We start from the raw sequence: 16444 nt of genomic DNA on the forward strand, positions 1-16444 counted from the left end.
GAGAACAGAGGTAGAGGAGGAAATAAATATAGTACCTCCTTCTAATCCCTTCAGATCTCCTGTTGGGAGTTTTCCATTGGCCAAACCCAATAAGAGGCAAGAGGACAAGAGAGCCCATTGATAGAGTCAATAGGCAATATACTTAAGCCTATCTGGGTAGAGAACAGGGTGGGATCAGGTGGAGAATGAATCTGGTGAGTAAACAGAGGATATCCAACATATTGTCCTTTTTTCCACTGAGTGTTCTACTGGCTGATTTTTTAAAAATTTATATATGTAGGGAACCCTCCTACACTGTTGGTGGGAATGCAAGCTGGTGCAGCCACTCTGGAAACTGTATGGAGGTTCCTCAAAAAGTTGAAAATAGAGCTACCCTATGACCCAGCAATTGTACTACTGGGTATTTACCCCAAAGGTACAAATATAGTGACCTGAAGGGGCACTTACACCCAATGTTCATAGCAGCAATGTCCACAATAGCCAAACTATGGAAAGAGCCCATAGGTCCATCAACAGATAAATGGATAAAGAAGATGTGGGGTATGTGTATATATATATGAGACATATATGAGATATATACATAATGGAATATTACACAGCCATCAAAAATGAAATCCTGTCATTTGCAACGACATGGATGGAACTAGAGGGTATTATGCTAAGCAAAATAAGTCAATAAGAGAGAGACAATTATCATATGATCTCACTGATATGTGGAATTTAAGAAACAAGGCAGAGGATCATAGGGGAAGAGAGGAAAAAATGAAACAGGAAACCAGAGAGGGAGACAAACCATAAGAGACTCTTAATAATAGGAAACAAACTGAGAGTTGCTGGAGGGGAGAGGGGTGGAGGGATGGGGTAACTGGGTGACGGATATTAGGGAGGGTATGTTTTGTAATGAGCATTGGGTATTATGTAAGAGTGATGAATCACAGACCTGTACCCCTGAAACAAATAATACATTATATGTTAATTAATTGAATTTAAAGAAAAAAGGGGAAAAATAAATTTATATATGTATTTTAAGTAATCTCTATGCCCAATGTGTGACTCAAACTCATGACCTCGAGATCAAGAGTAGCATGCTCTACCAACTGAGCCAGCCAGGCACCCCTGTTTTTTTTTATTTAAAGGATACTGATTTTTTGCATATGGATTTTTTTTGCAACTTTTGAGATAAATTTCTATTCAGTAAAACTCATAGATTTTAGGAGTATAGTTCTATGAGTTTGTGAAATGGATACAATCCTGCAAGCCCCACCAAAATAAAAATTCCTTTGTGCTCCCCTACAGTCAATCTCTTTTTTCCAGCCCTGGACCAAGACAATCACTGATCTGCCTTTTGTCAGTATGATTTTGCCTTTTCTAGAACTTCATATAAATAATGTGTTGTCTTTTGTGTCTGGTTTCCTTCAGTTTGCATATTTTAGAGTTCCATCCATGTGTTTTGCATGTATCAGTAATTCATCCCATGGTCTTGCCAAGCAGTTTTCCATTGTCTGGACATACAACAACTTGTTTACCTATTTACTAGTTTATAAATACATTAGTTGTTTCCAGTTGGGGGCAATTAAGAATAATATTGCTATGACCATTCGTATATGGTGTCTTTGTGTGGATATATGTATTCATTCTTGGTTATCTAGCCAGGAATGGAATTGCTGGGATGAATATTAAGTGTGTGCTTAACATTTTAGGAAAACGCCAACTTGTTTTTCAAGTGGATATATCATTTTGGTGTAACCACTAGCAATATGTGAGTATTCCAGTTCTCTACCTCCATGTGGATACTGAATGTTGTCAGGCTTCTTAAATTTCAGCCATTCTAGTGAGTATATAGTAGTATCTCTTTGTTGTTTTAATTTGTTTTTCTTTGAATAACTAATAATGTTGAGCATCTTTTCATTCCTTAGTGGCCTTTTATATATATTCTTTTATGAAGTGTCTGTTTAAATCTTTTGTCCTTTTCTTGACTGAGCTGTATGTCTTCTTATTGGTAACTTGTAATAGTTCTTTATATATTCAGGAACACAAGCCCCTTGTTGGATGTTTTGGAAATTTTTTTTCACATTTTGTTTTCTGAAGAGAGTCTTTTGAAAAGCAAAAGATTTTTGATTTGATGAAATCCAATTTATCAATACTTTTCTTTGGTTTCATGCCTTTATGTCTTTTAAAAAATTTAATTAATTAATTAATTTATTTATTTAGTTTAGATAGAGAGTGTGCGAGCAGAGGGAGAGAAAGAATCTCAAGCAGACTCGGTGCTGAGCTCAGAGCCCAACTAGAGACTCAGTCTCACAACCCTGAGATCCTGACCTGAGCTGAAACCAAGAGTCAGATGCTCAACTGACTGAGCCACCAGGTACCCCCATGCCTTTATATCTTAGTAAATTATTGCCTAATCTTATATTACAAATATTTTCTCCTATGTTTTCTGCCTAAAGGTGTTAAGGTTTGAGTTTTTAAAATTAGGTCTATGATCCATTTTGAGTTAATTCTTGCATATGGTGAAAGATAAGAGTCAAGACTTTTTTTTCCAACTGGGCAGCGTGGCATGATTCCAATGCCATTTGTTGCCTTCCTGTCATTCAATTACTTTGACACCTTAGTCAAAAATCATTTGACTCTATATGTTTGGATCTATTCCTGGACTATACTCTGTTCCACTGATCGGTGGGCCTTTCTTTACACCTGTATCACCTATATTACTACAGTTTTACAGAGTCTTCATATCAGGTGGTTTAAGTCTTCCGACTTTTTCCTTCTTTTTAAAATTATTTGGCTATTTTAGGTTATTTGCATTTCCATGCCAATTTTTTAAAAGATTTTATTTATTTATTTGAGAGAGAGAGAGAGCATACAAGCAGGGTGGGGGTGGTTGAGGCAGAAGGAGGGAGAAGCAGACTCCCCGCGGAGCGGAGCTTCCCAACCAGGGCCTCTATCCCAGGACCCTGGGATCATGACCTAAGCCAAAGGCAGACCCTTAACCAGTTGAGCCACCCAGGCATCCCTCCATATCAATTTTAGAATCCACTTGTCAATTTCTAAAAGAAAAAAAGCCTGCTGTGCTTTTGATTAAGATTGCATTGAATCTGGGGCAGCTGGCTGGCTTAGTCAATAGAGCATGTGACTCTTAATCTCAGCGTTGTGAGCTCAAGCCCCACACTGGGTGTGGAGCCTACTTAAAAAAAAAAAAAAAAAAAGATTGCATTGAATCTATTGATTAGGAGAAAATTCCTATCTTAATATTAAATCTTCCAGGGGCGCCTGGGTGGCTCAGTTGGTTAAGCGATTGCCTTTGGCTCAGGTCATGATCCTAGGGTCCTGGGATTGAGCCCTGCATCAGGCTCCCTGCTAGTCAGGGGGTCTGCTTCTCCCTCTCCCTCTGCCGCTCCCACGACTTGTGCTCTCCTGCTCTCTCTCTGTCAAATAAATAAATAAAATCTTAAAAAAAAATTAAATCTTCCAATTCATAAACATGGCATACCTCTCCATTTATTTAGGTCTCCTTTAATTTCTCTCAGCATTGTAAAAATCTTCTACACCTTTCATTAAATTTATTTCTAAAGATTTTTTTATGCTGTTATAAATGTATTGGGTTTTTTAAATGTCATTTTTAATTGTTTGCTGTTAATATATAGAAATGAAATGATTATTGCATATTGATCTTTTATTTTGGAGTCTTGCTAAATTCATTTATTAGTTCTGGTAGATTTTGTATATTCCCTCAGGATTTTTTATATATGTGATCAAGTTGACTGTAAATTCAGTTTTACTTCTTCCTTTACAAATTCTATGCTTTGTATTTTATGTTTTCTTGCCTATTCTCCTGTTTAGGACCTCCAGCTGAATAATAATGCTGAATACAAGTCCCAAGAGTGTGTATCTTTGTCTTGTTCATGTTCTAGGGTAAAAGCATCTACTTTTTCAACATTTAGTATGATGTTCATTCTAAGTTTTTCACTGATGCTCTTTTATAAGGGTGAAGATATTTCATTCTATTCTGAGTTTCCTGTGAGTTTTATCAGGAATGGGTGTTGAACTTTGTCAAATACTTTCTCTGCATCTGTTGAGATGATCATATGGTTTTTCTCCTTTATTCTATTAATATGATGAATTACATTAATTGATTCTCATATATTAAACCAGTACTACATTTCTTGGACAAACCCCATTTGATCATGACTCATGATTCTTTTAATATATTGCTGGGTTCAGTTTCCTAATATTTCCTTAAGGGTTTTTACATTTATATCCATGATGGATATTGGTCTATAGTGTTTTTTTTCTTGTTATGTCTTTATCAGATATTAAATCAGAGTAATGCAGTAAAATATTTCCTCCTCTTTTTTCTGACATAATTTGTGAGAGATTGGTATCATTTATTCCTTAATGTTTGACAGAATTACCATGAAATCAACTGGAACTGGGGTTTTCTCTGTGAGAAGGCTTTTTTTTTAAAGATTTTATTTATTTACTTGAGAGAGAGAGCGAGCTCTCTCGCACGTGCACATGGGGGGGCGGGGGCGCAGTGGGAGAGGGAGGAGCAGACTCCCCACGGAGCAAGGATCCCGATGTGGGACTTGATCCCAGGACCTGGGGATCATGACCTGAGCCGAAGGCAGATGCTTAACTGACTGAGCCCCCCAGGCGTCCCGGCTCAAGATATTCTATATTGGTGAGTTTCCACGTGCACTTGAAAAGAACATATTGCCATGTGGCATGGTCTATGAATGCCAATTAGGTCAAGTTCGTTGATGATGTTGTTCAGGCTTTATCTATCATTACTGATTTTCTGCCTACTTTCTCTATCAATATTGGTTGAATTTTCTCTATACTGATTTTCTGTCTACGTGTTCTTTTTTTTTTTTTTTTTTTTTAAAGATTTTATTTATTTATTTGAGACAGAGAGAATGAGATACAGAGTACATGAGAGGGGGGAGGGTCAGAGGGAGGAGCAGACTCCCCGCCGAGCAGGGAGCCCGATGCGGGACTCGATCCCGGGACTCCAGGATCACGACCCGAGCTGAAGGCAGTCGCTTAACCGACTGAGCCACCCAGGCGCCCTCTGTCTACGTGTTCTGTCATTAACTGAGAAAGTATGGTTTCTTCTCTAGCTAAAATCATGGATTTGTCTATTTCTTCTTTCCTTTTTGTCATTGTTTAATGTTTTGGAACTCTGTTATTAGGTTCCTATACATTTGTAGATGTTCTATAGTCCTGCCTTTTGATCTTTGTATCATTTTGAAATTTTTCGTCTCTAGTAAAACTCCTTCCTTAAAATCTGTTTTTCCATAACAATATAGCTACTTGGGCTTTCTCATGCTCACTGTTTCCATGATATGTCTTTTTCTGTTCTTTTACTTTCAACTCATTTGCATATTTGCATTTAAAGAACATCTTTTGTAGACAGCATATAGATTGGTTTTGTTTTTATATTCCATCTGCCAATCTGTCTTTTGATTGGAGTGTTTAATCCACTTAGATTTAATTCTTGATATGAATTATTTTAAGTCTGCCATTTTCTATTTGTCACATCTCTTTTTAAAATTACTCTAGTCCTGCTTTTTTTATTCTGCTTTTTATGTATTAAACATTTTTTTAGTATACTGTGTAAATAATTTCTTGGTTAAAAACCAAAACTAATTTTGTCAGTTTTTAGTGGTTGCTCTAAGATGGCAATATTTGCTTCTTAAATGTCATTTTCAGTTATTTGCTGTTCATATATAGAAATAAAATGACTATTATATATTGATCTTTTATTCCTGGTGATATTCTGGAAATTTTTTGCATTCTTTCTCACCATATAGTCTTCTTAGATCTTAACTTTATTGAGCACATGGGTGGTGGTCAGTGTTTGTGTGGGGTGGTATCATTTTCAGGGGTCATATGCTCTTTTAAACAACTGTATATATATTTATTTCCAAAAACACATTCTTAATTTTTTTAGGGCAAAAATTTCCAGTTTTCCTCATTGTGTAGCTGCCTTCATTTGCAATTCATCCGCAGAAACACTTCCCACTCTCACAATCTGTCAACATCAGCTAAGCTTATAGAAGCTTTACCTTGTAATGGAGATTTAGTCTCCTATCAGATAACAAATTGAAGCAGATGGACTTAATTATCAACAATGGGGAGCTGAACCCATCAATTAGTGCCCACAAATCTGGCCTAGGGTATTGTCAGTATGTTGATGAGTGACTAGGAGAAAGAAGATACTTTATATCTTAATTCTACAGTCTACATTGTATAAAAGAAAGAAGATCACAGCAAACATATGAGGAACTTAAAATATGAAGTTTGTGTGTGTGTGTAAAAAGATGTTTATTACAATATTATTTGCAATTGTGAGAAATGGGTACAGCTTAAATGTTCACTAGGGATATGGTTAAATATATTATGATAGAAAATATGAAGTTCTTTCAATTGAGAAGATATTAATAGTGATATGCAAAAGCCCGCTAAAATCCATTAGCCATCTATTTATTATTTTTTTTAAGTTTTTTACTTTTTAAATTTTTTTAAGATCTTATTTACTTATTTGAGACAGAGTGAGAGAGAGCATGAGCGGGGGAGGGGGCAGAGGCAGAGGGAGAAACAGGCACCCCACTGATCAGGGAGCCTGATGTGAGGCTCCATCCCAGGACCCTGAGATCATGACCTGAGCCGAAGGCAGATGCTTAACGACTGAGCCACCCGGGCGCCGCCACTAGCCATCCATTTAGACATGATTACTACTCAGCAATAAAATGGAGCAAACTCCTAATACACAACATAGATGAAACTCAGAAATACTATGCTCAGCAAAATAAGCCAGGCACAAGGGAACACAAACTGTAGGATTCCATTTTTGTAAGGCTCCACAACAGTCCACACTAATCTATGGGGATAGAAAGCAAAATAGTGGCTGCTTCTGGGGAGAGGAGGAGGGTCATGAGGGAACTTTCTAAGGTGAGAGAAATGCTCTCTATGTTTATTAAAGTGGCACTTACACAGGTGTATACATTTGTCAAAGCTTACCAAACTACATTTAAGATTTGTGTGTCTTACTATATGTGATATACCTTAATTAAAAAAAAAAAAAATGCTGACTACATTAACTCAGTTCCCTTAAGGCTTTATCAAGGAATTTTACATTTGCTAAGGAAATGCTTCCATAATAGCAAGCTTTTCTTCAGAGAGAAATGTTTGCTTAATGTATCTTACTTCTACTAACACATAGAGAGGTCATGAAAAAGGTGCAAGCTTAGAGGTAAACCAGTTTCAACCAGCTGTGTGGATTTGGCCAACTTAATTTAAACCCCAGACAGTGGTTTTCTTAAATGTAAATTGGAGATAATGAACAAGACCTTTTTGGGTTGCTGTGTGGACTTGGAGCTATTATTACATATTAAGGGCCTAGCAGCACATGGTTGGTGATCAATAAATGGTAGCTAATCCCATGTACAGTAAAGGGATCACATACACTACACTTTTCTTAACCTTACAAGGGTAAAGTCTTGGCTCTAAAGAGTTCTGTCTTGCATCTTGAATAATCACACACAGAGGTATTGATATTCTATCCACTCATGCAAGTTGTCTTCTTAGAATGTGGTGACCCTTCTTTTTGTAGGGCTTAGCAGAATGTGGGAATGGAATCTTCTCTCTCCCGAACTATTTCAAAAGCCTCAGGGGTCTACTTACAACTTCCCTGACCCCTCTCCACACTGAGTTGGACTGTTCCTTCAGAATACCTCCCCCTCCAACCCCAGTCCTCTTCAGAGTTCAAGCTAAGAGGGTAACTCTGTAACACTGTCTACAGTGCGCTGAGCCTGCCCACCTCTCCTGGGTCACTGCCCTCTCAACCGTAAAACCATACTTGTAATTTCTGTATATCGATGCTGTGACATCTACAAAAACGGCCACTAGCTGGTCCCAGGTAAGCCCACCCCAAACCATTTGGAGACTTTAGAAAGCCCCAAACCATATGTTCTAACAGTTGCTGTGACCGTGAATTTCATGAGGGCTCCACTTCCAAATGTAGCTAGCCAATCCTCAGCCCACTTATCCTGCTTTACCCGTTCCTTCCCATGGAAACCACAAGAAAGGCCCCTGCCCACAGCTGGCTCTCTCCCTCTTTGTCTCCAACCCCAGGGCTTCACCTGAGTGGTCCTGCCTGGTGTGCCGAGAACACAGGGCACCCTGAATCTAATCACCCGTAAAACTCTTTCTGGTCTCTTGCTTTGCAGTCTGGCCTCATCATACCCATCTCCCCAAGGTAATACAGTGAAGGCACCAACTTCCTCTGAGACTTGACAGAAGTGCAGGCTTTGTCATGAGCACTCCTTCCTCTCCCCTTTTAGCAGGGAAAGCCCCAGCATCCTGTGCTTCTCAGCTGCAGCATCACTTACCCAGGGAAGACTTTCCCAAGTCCCTTCTCTGCCCAAACCACCTGCCCAGAGTCCACAGGCACCGTGTCCCCTCCTTCGGCACTTCCCACCAGTGTGATTTCACAGTTGTTTGTGTGACTAATTAAGGAGTCTATCTTTTCCAACAAACCATAAGCTCCAAGAAGACAGAAACCACATCTATTTCTGCTGTTGGTTGTGTGGCCAGCCCCAGGCTGTGCGGAGCCTGTACAAACTAGTGGCTCATTACCTGCTTGTTGAGTGACCCCTCCTGAGCCTTTGTGCCACAACGTTTGGGGCATGAAAGAGATCGAGGACGTTTGCGTGAAGATGCTGATGCTCATTTATAGAAGAGATCATATGAGAATCTGAGGGCAGATAAAGGAATTTTTAAAAAGTAAATGAACATTTATCTGCCCAAGAAAGAGTAGAAGATTAATTCAAAGACAAAGGGGGTAGGAGAATTAGGTTTAAAGAGATTTAAACATTTTTCACTCTTTCCTTCTCAATTCCTCTCTTTCTTAATTTCTTTCCCCATTCTACTCCCCCCTTTACATGTGCATGCTTATGGGCACACAAACAAACATATTACTTTTTTTTTTTTAAGATTTTATTTTTAGGTAGTCTCTACACCTAACGTGGGGCTCAAACTCACAACCCCGAGATCAAGAGTTGCACACTCCACTGACTAAGCCAGCCAGGTGCCCCACAATATACTACTTCTTTTGCAGGGGGGAGGGACAGAGACTCTTAAGAGAATCTTAAGCAGGCTTCATGCCCAGCGCAGCCCGACTCAGGGCTCGATCTCACCACCCTGAGATCATGACCTGAGCCGAAATCAAGAGTCAGATGCTTAACCGACTAAGCCAGCCAAGTGCCGCAACATACTACTTTTTATACATTTTTTTTCTTGACAGGTAGCCAATGATCCTGTCCTGTAGATGACCGATGCTCTCGCATTTGTCACTTATGATGTTTTCAAGAAAACCTTTCCTTTTTAACTTCTCTTGGCTGATGTGACCCAAGAAAAACTAGAGTCATGGAATTATAGTACATATATTAAGTCTCAAATGAAATTAGTTTTTAGTCTCTCTTGAAATGAAATCTTCTTACACCGTGAAGTTTGGATTTTAAAAAAAATGTTGTATTGCAACACTCAAAACTTGTTAAAATCATATCGTATATTATATTGTCTAGAGACATTTTTATGGGCTCTTTTAGATCTTATGACCTCATTAAAATCTTATGAAAAGTATAGGGTCTCTGGATAAAATACACTCAAAAATTTTGCTTACAACTCTAGGAAGGTCACAAAACTAAAGTTCATTCATTAACAACAAAGATCCAATGGTAAAATTCCCTATTCAAGAGTGACCTAAATCCTACCAAGGAATATAATTACAAACTCTCAATTTTGCAAACATTACCTCAGTAAAAAACATTAGTATTCAAACATGAACATTTTGTAACAGCGCGAAGAATACCCTGCAAATGTCTTTCACATACCAGTACAGAGCTCAGAGTCGTGCAGGGCACAAAGTAAGTAACCAGTTGCATATTTATTTGGACCACCTCCTGAGCTGATACCAGCAACAATAATGACGATTGTCGTGACCATGATTGCGTGTCCTTCTGTGCCAGTCCCCGTACTAAGCACTTTATAAATATCGTCAGGAACCCATGTAACAATCTGGTAAAGTGAGGATTTTAAATTAGTTTTTATTTTTATCAAAGTAATGTATGCATATAGCTTAAAAATTCAAATGTGGAGGCTCAAAACAAAATAAAGCCATTCTCTGCTTTTGCTTTTCCCCATTGCCGTTAATCTGCCCTTTTCAGAGGCAACAGTTTTAACTCTTTGAGATGTTTGTTCTGACACTTAAACATGCCCAGAGTTCTAAACAAGGTATGTATATTGGTTTTTTGAATCAATGTCAACATGATTTATTGACTTTCTATTCTTCTGATCCACCATCATGTTCTCTGCCTTTTCTTCTCCTTTCGTTCAAAATAGTTATAGTTTTTTTCATTTATTTTTTACTTTTTAAATTTTATTTTCAAGTAATCTCTCCACCCAACGTGGGGTCCGAACTTACAACCCAGAGATCAAGAGTGGCATGCTCTACCGACTGAGCCAGCCCAATGCCCCTCAAAATAGTTATAATTTTAAATTAAATCTATGTTTACTATCCACATTTTTCTGCTCATGCAACTATTAATCAGAGTTAAATATTTAGTGTACTGTGATGATTTCCTTCCTTACTTTTTGTTTTCTGGAAGTCAATAATTCCCTGGCTTATCAATCAATTATTGATTTCCTCATATTCTCCAATAGCATCTCCCAGGGCTAAGAAATTCCAGGGTTCCTTGGCCGCGACCCTCCTTAGGGTCTCTCTCCTCCTGCAGGGGTGACGGCTGTCCAGTGTGCAGCTGGCTCTAGCTTTTCTGCCCTTCTCCTCCATGCATTCCCCGCTCCCTGGGTCTCTCGTCTCCCTCTGTCTTGCTTCAGTCCCTTGTTTTGCAGGAGCTCATCCCCCAGTAGTTCACTCATTAAAAGTTGGCACAGAGGCAGGCACCGTGCCCTAGGCTCCATGCTTGAGGCTCACTGGTGCACCAGGAGGGGCTGATTGCCCTCCACACCCAGGGATCAGTGGTCCTCCTGCATCAGCCCTCCCTTTGCTGCTCTTCTCCTTGGACCCCCTGTCTTCCATCTCACTTTTCTCTCTTTTCCAGTTTATTTCCTCATTTGAGTAGAAGACTTACCTTACAATACTTACCATAGGTACCTGTTTTAGAAAAAGGCACAGAGACCAAAGGAATGGCCTCAAGTCTCAAACTTGCTGGACTTCTGCTAACCTAAGTGCCTGCTCTTACTGTGTCTTCACAAGGAGTAGGCAAGGGGGGGACCAGGGGCATCTCGGTCTGCGACGAGTAGAGGCTAATGGCTCCTGCCCAGGTCCCCTGACAGTGGGAGGGGAACCTGGGCATTTGGGGCAGGTGCCCAGGCTCTGGGAGATCTTATCTGATTTGGAAAACAAGATTACAATAGAACCCAGTTTCGGTGCTCAGCCTTAGACTGGTCAGGTCCAAAACTGAGCCTGACTTAGCTTCCTGCTTTGGATCAGCCCACAGCATTGGCTCTCCCTCTCATTTTGCTGCCTCCGGGTTCATCATTGTTATGGGTCTCTGGAGTGCAACCAACACTACTTCTATGTAACTTTTATTTATTTTTTCAAAGGAAAACAGCTGAAAAAGGGGGCAAGACATTGACATACAAGTGACTAAAAAGCAAAGGAGTTGGACTAACAAGGGTTTAACTGAAGGTATTAAGGAAAATGTAGGTGTTCTATTGTCTACTGTATGTCTACTATTATAGTCTTTTATATTTACATCTCTCCACATTAGTATATTTTTCTCTTGTAATTTTTGTGATCATGTACATGCAAATGGGGCTTACCTCAACCAGGACTTTTAAAGAAAAAAAATAGCAAACGGGATTTGCAACAATTTAATTTAGCCAGTTAGGGGCGTCTGGGTGGTTCAGTCCATTAAGCGTCTGACTTCGGCTCAGGTCATGATCACAGGGTCCTGGGATTGAGCCCCACGTCCAGCTCTCTCTGCTTAGCCAGGAGTCTGCATCTCTCTCTCTCTCTGCCCCTCCCCACACTCGTGTTCTCTCTCTTTCTCAAATAAATAAATAAAGTCTTAAAAAAAATAATTTAGCCAGTGTATATATCTCATGTAGCCATGATCTTTAGAGAAATATGATTTGGCTTCTCTTATTACCCTAATGTGTATGTGTATATATGTGTTTACTGCTTATATAATTTATCTGTTCTCTTCCTTTTTTTTCAATTAAGGATGAAACTGAGAGGAATTTTGCCTGGTGTCAAAATACAGATTATTTTAGAAACTTAAAGAAAAAGATCCAGTAACTTCTTTATGAAGTCACAATGACCCTCTTGTTCTCAACAAAATCTTGGAATAGACTGGCAACATTAGAGTACCCTGTTTGAAAGTGGCCTGGTCAGAAAAATCTAGAAGGTTGGGCTGCCAAAAAAAAAAAAAAAGCAGCACCAGCAGCAGCCAGGTCTGTTCCAGATCACTTTTCGTTCTTCTGTCTCTGAATTCCTGCTACATTTCTTATTTGTACTTATAATGAAAATAGTATTAATAATAGCTGATATTTACATAAAGCCTTACTATATGCCAAGCTTTGTTCTAAGCCTTAACAAATGTTAGCTCATTCGATCCCCAGAACATTATTCTCATTTCACAGACAAGGAAACCACCGCACACAGGGGCTAAGTACTTGCTCAAGGCCACACACACCTGGCAAGAGGCAGGTGGCCAGGAGGGCTGCCCTGTCCAGGCTTTCTTATCACACTCTCTCCTCTCAGAGCCCCCTCCCTCTCTCCAGTTTCCACCTGCTCAAATCCAATCTCATCTTTCATGGCGTAGTTCAAATCCTTGAGAAACATTGGTGGAAGGTCTTTTTCTGAAGTTTCTTAACAATCACATGGACATATTTCTCTTTTCACACAGCCATTCAACGTCCATGTACTAAATGCCTTTGTATATCAGATCTACAACCCCTGGGTAATTCCTGCCCTGAAGTAGTTCAGTCTGGGGAGCAGGGAGGTGGATAGGTGAACCGACAGGTCATCAAACAGTGAAATTACTGCTGTGTGGGAGCAGGGCCAGAGATGCTCGGTTGAGCAGGAGATCCTGGGATGGGAGGTCAGAGGACGCTTCCTGGCTACAGTACTAAGCTCAGCCAAGCCAATGAGTCAAGGGAGCCAAAGGGTTCTCTTGAGAGAGGGTTGCAGTACCCCATGAGAAACTGCAGTAAGCTCAGCATATTGGAAGTTCAAAGTGAGACCCTAAGGGGTGTATTCAGTGCACAGGACTGTGATGGGCTGGCTGGGGTTTTATTCACACCACAGCCCATTTAGCCTCACTAAAGCTTTACTCAGAGTGAAGATCTCCCAAGAGCAGGAAGCCAAGGTCACCTTTGACTCCTCTTGGCTGGGAACCAGATGGGGAAGGGGCTCACTGCTATGGGAGAAGGACAGCTTAGGGTACAAGGGTGTCAGGGATTTCTGGTTGGGGTCGAGGAGGGGTGTGCACTGTTGCTCACTGACCACTTCAGTCCATCAGCTTGACTTGTGTCCTTCTTCATCTGAATCCATTTCCTCCCCGTCCTGGGACTCAGGTGTGGCTTTGAGGCTGTCTACAACAAGGAATGCTGTTTGCGCAAAGTAGCAGACATGACGTCTTACTAGCCTCACCTCAGCCTTTTTCCTCCCTCAGCCTTTGTTTCCCTGCTGTCTGGGCCGGGGTGGGGAGTGCCCTGAGAACAGTAACCGCTGTGCTCCTCCTCCCTCAGCTCCTGAAAGTCAAGAGACCTCCGAGATCCAAGGAGGTGAGGTCTTGGCAGCAGGTCCACACTTGCATGCATGCTCGTTCCAGAACATGTCAAGTCTGACAGAATTTGATCTGCAAATCACAACACTCAAAGCTGTTGAAATTTTCTCCTTTTCACATCCTTGTCTTCTCTCCATGACATTTACTGCTCCTGAATCCACTATCAAATGCAACTTCCTTTAACGATGAGTCATCTCAGATGACTTAACACAGGGATCAGGATCTGGCATTAAGCCGCACAGATTTTCAATCCAGTACTAAGATGCAGAGAATCCTCAGTGGGTCCTATGTTCTGAGATCTTCTTTATGTCTACATTGTTGGTATTTTTTCTTAGCTAGTGACCATAGCTAGAAAACAAAAGTACATGTCCGCTAGCTGCTCAGAATCTTTCTTTTTGAACATCCTCTAAATTCATGGGAAATGGTCAGAGACATTTAGTATCTTTCTCCTAAATTCATGAGGATTAAGGATCAAATCCCACATTTTGAAATTCAGAATTCATTCATTAAATATTTTTGGAGCAGTTATCACGTATTCTAAGAGTCAGAGATAGAACAGAACGAAATAGACAAAAAGCTTGTTTTTCTGGTGCTTAATTATAGTGGGAGGGGAGAGGCAATGAGCAAAGAGGTAAAGAAATAATATGTCAAGTGGTCATAAGTGGGATGGAAATATAAATATGAACATGTTGCTAGTTAAATGGCATACATCAATGTGTTTTATTTTGTTCTCATTGCTTTGCCTTTATTCAGGCCATAAACACTTTTTAACTGAATATGTATCCTTCTTTCCTCGTGAAAGACAAAGAGGCATGAGAGGACTTCTAACGTGTGATTTCTGTTTCCAAAAGGAGGCTTGTGGCGCATCCACAGGGGCAGCTAATAGAGTCTGTGGCTCTCACCCCTTCTGAGCAGAGGTCTCAAGGTAATTGTAAAAGCACTCCATCGAATGCTTTCGGGAGCTTTTTCCCATCAGAGCTGCCAGAGAACTTTCAGCATCCATGAAATGAAATCACAAACTTTAGAGTGGATTCCATTTTTCAAAAGTAGAAGTCAGTTGCCCACAATATCCTGTTTGGCTGTAGGTGACCTTGGGATTTTTCTCACCAGCCTATCACGGATGTTTTTTATACCTACTCAAACCTCTTACAAGAAAACACATAGCGTTTTAAGAACAGTTAGTGTCATGGACTACATTCTTAAGTTATACATTCTGGGCAGGAGGTTAGTATTTATGAAAGAATCTAGCCGACTTTAGCCTCAGCACACCAAGAAGACTGACAGACACAAACATGCGCATGCACACACACGCGATCAGGTTGTGGAGTTTTGTAGAGTGCTAGGTTCCCAACATGTACGATTCAAGAGGATTTCTAAAGAAACTAATATCAGTTCTACAGTGCGTATCGCAAAATTGTATGTGAGATTGATATTTAAGAGTGAAAAAGCCTGAGGGCACAATCTTAACTTTTTATAATGTGTCCACAGTTGAAAGATTCTTCGATTTCAAGTCAAATGCCAAGAAAGATATAACAAATTGTACATTTATTTTTTAAAATATTTTATTTAGGGATGCCTGGGTGGCTCAGTCGGTTAAGTGTCTGCCTTCAGCTCAGGTCATGATCCCAGAGTCCTGGGAACGGGTCCCATATTGTGTTCCTTGCTCAGTGGGAGCCTGCTTCTCCCTCTCCCTCTATGGCTCTTTCTCTGTCAAATAAATAAATAAAATCTTTAAAAATAATAATAAATAAAGATTTTATTTATTTATTTATTTATTTGAGAGAGAGAGCACCCCCCTATGAGGGGGGGGAGGGGTGGAGGGAGAGGAAGAAGCAGACTCCCCGCTGGGCGGGGAGCCCAACGGGGACACAAATTGTACATTTAAAAGATCATGAGTCTAAACAAGCTTCCATAAGGGGCTGGATAAAAAGATAAAGATTATTTATATTGAAAAACTAAGGAAAAAATAATAACAAAAGATCATCGAAAAGACTGGAAGTGGCAGGCAAATTCCCGAAGCATTGCATATTATTTTAGGAAGGCACTTTTCCATGGGGCGCCTGGGTGGCTCAGTCGTGAAGCATCTGCCTTTGGCCCAGGTCATGATCCCAGGGTCCTGGGACCAAGCCCCGCATCAGGCTCCCTGCTCGGCGGGAAGCCCACTTCTCCCTCTCCGACTCCCCCTGCTTGTGTTCCCTCTCTCGCTGCGTCTCTCTCTGCCAAATAAATAAATAAAATCTTTAAAAAAAAAAAAGGAAGGCACTTTTCTTCATTGCTTCTACAACACCTTGCTCAGACACTCTTACTTGTGTTCCAGCTATAGTGTCAGTTTTCCCAGTCTGTCTCCACCATCAGCCTGTGAATTCCTCGAGAGCTGGAAGCACGTTGCTTTGTATCTTCCATGCGTGGCACAGAATCCAGCACACGGTTTGTGCTGAATCAATGCTTACTGAGCAAATGCATGAATGAAGGGCAGTAAGCAGAGTGCTGAGTGAGTGCGCACCCTGTGACATGTTAATATCCTACAGACGCAAGCAAAAAAAAAAAAAAAAAGGCATTTTACATTTTGCAATGATTGTAAATAAGACACAACTCATTATTTCCAAGAATATGCACAGGCTCAAAAT

Source organism: Neomonachus schauinslandi, chromosome 3 (assembly GCF_002201575.2).
Source record: "Neomonachus schauinslandi chromosome 3, ASM220157v2, whole genome shotgun sequence".
Taxonomy (NCBI): Eukaryota; Metazoa; Chordata; class Mammalia; order Carnivora; family Phocidae; genus Neomonachus; species Neomonachus schauinslandi.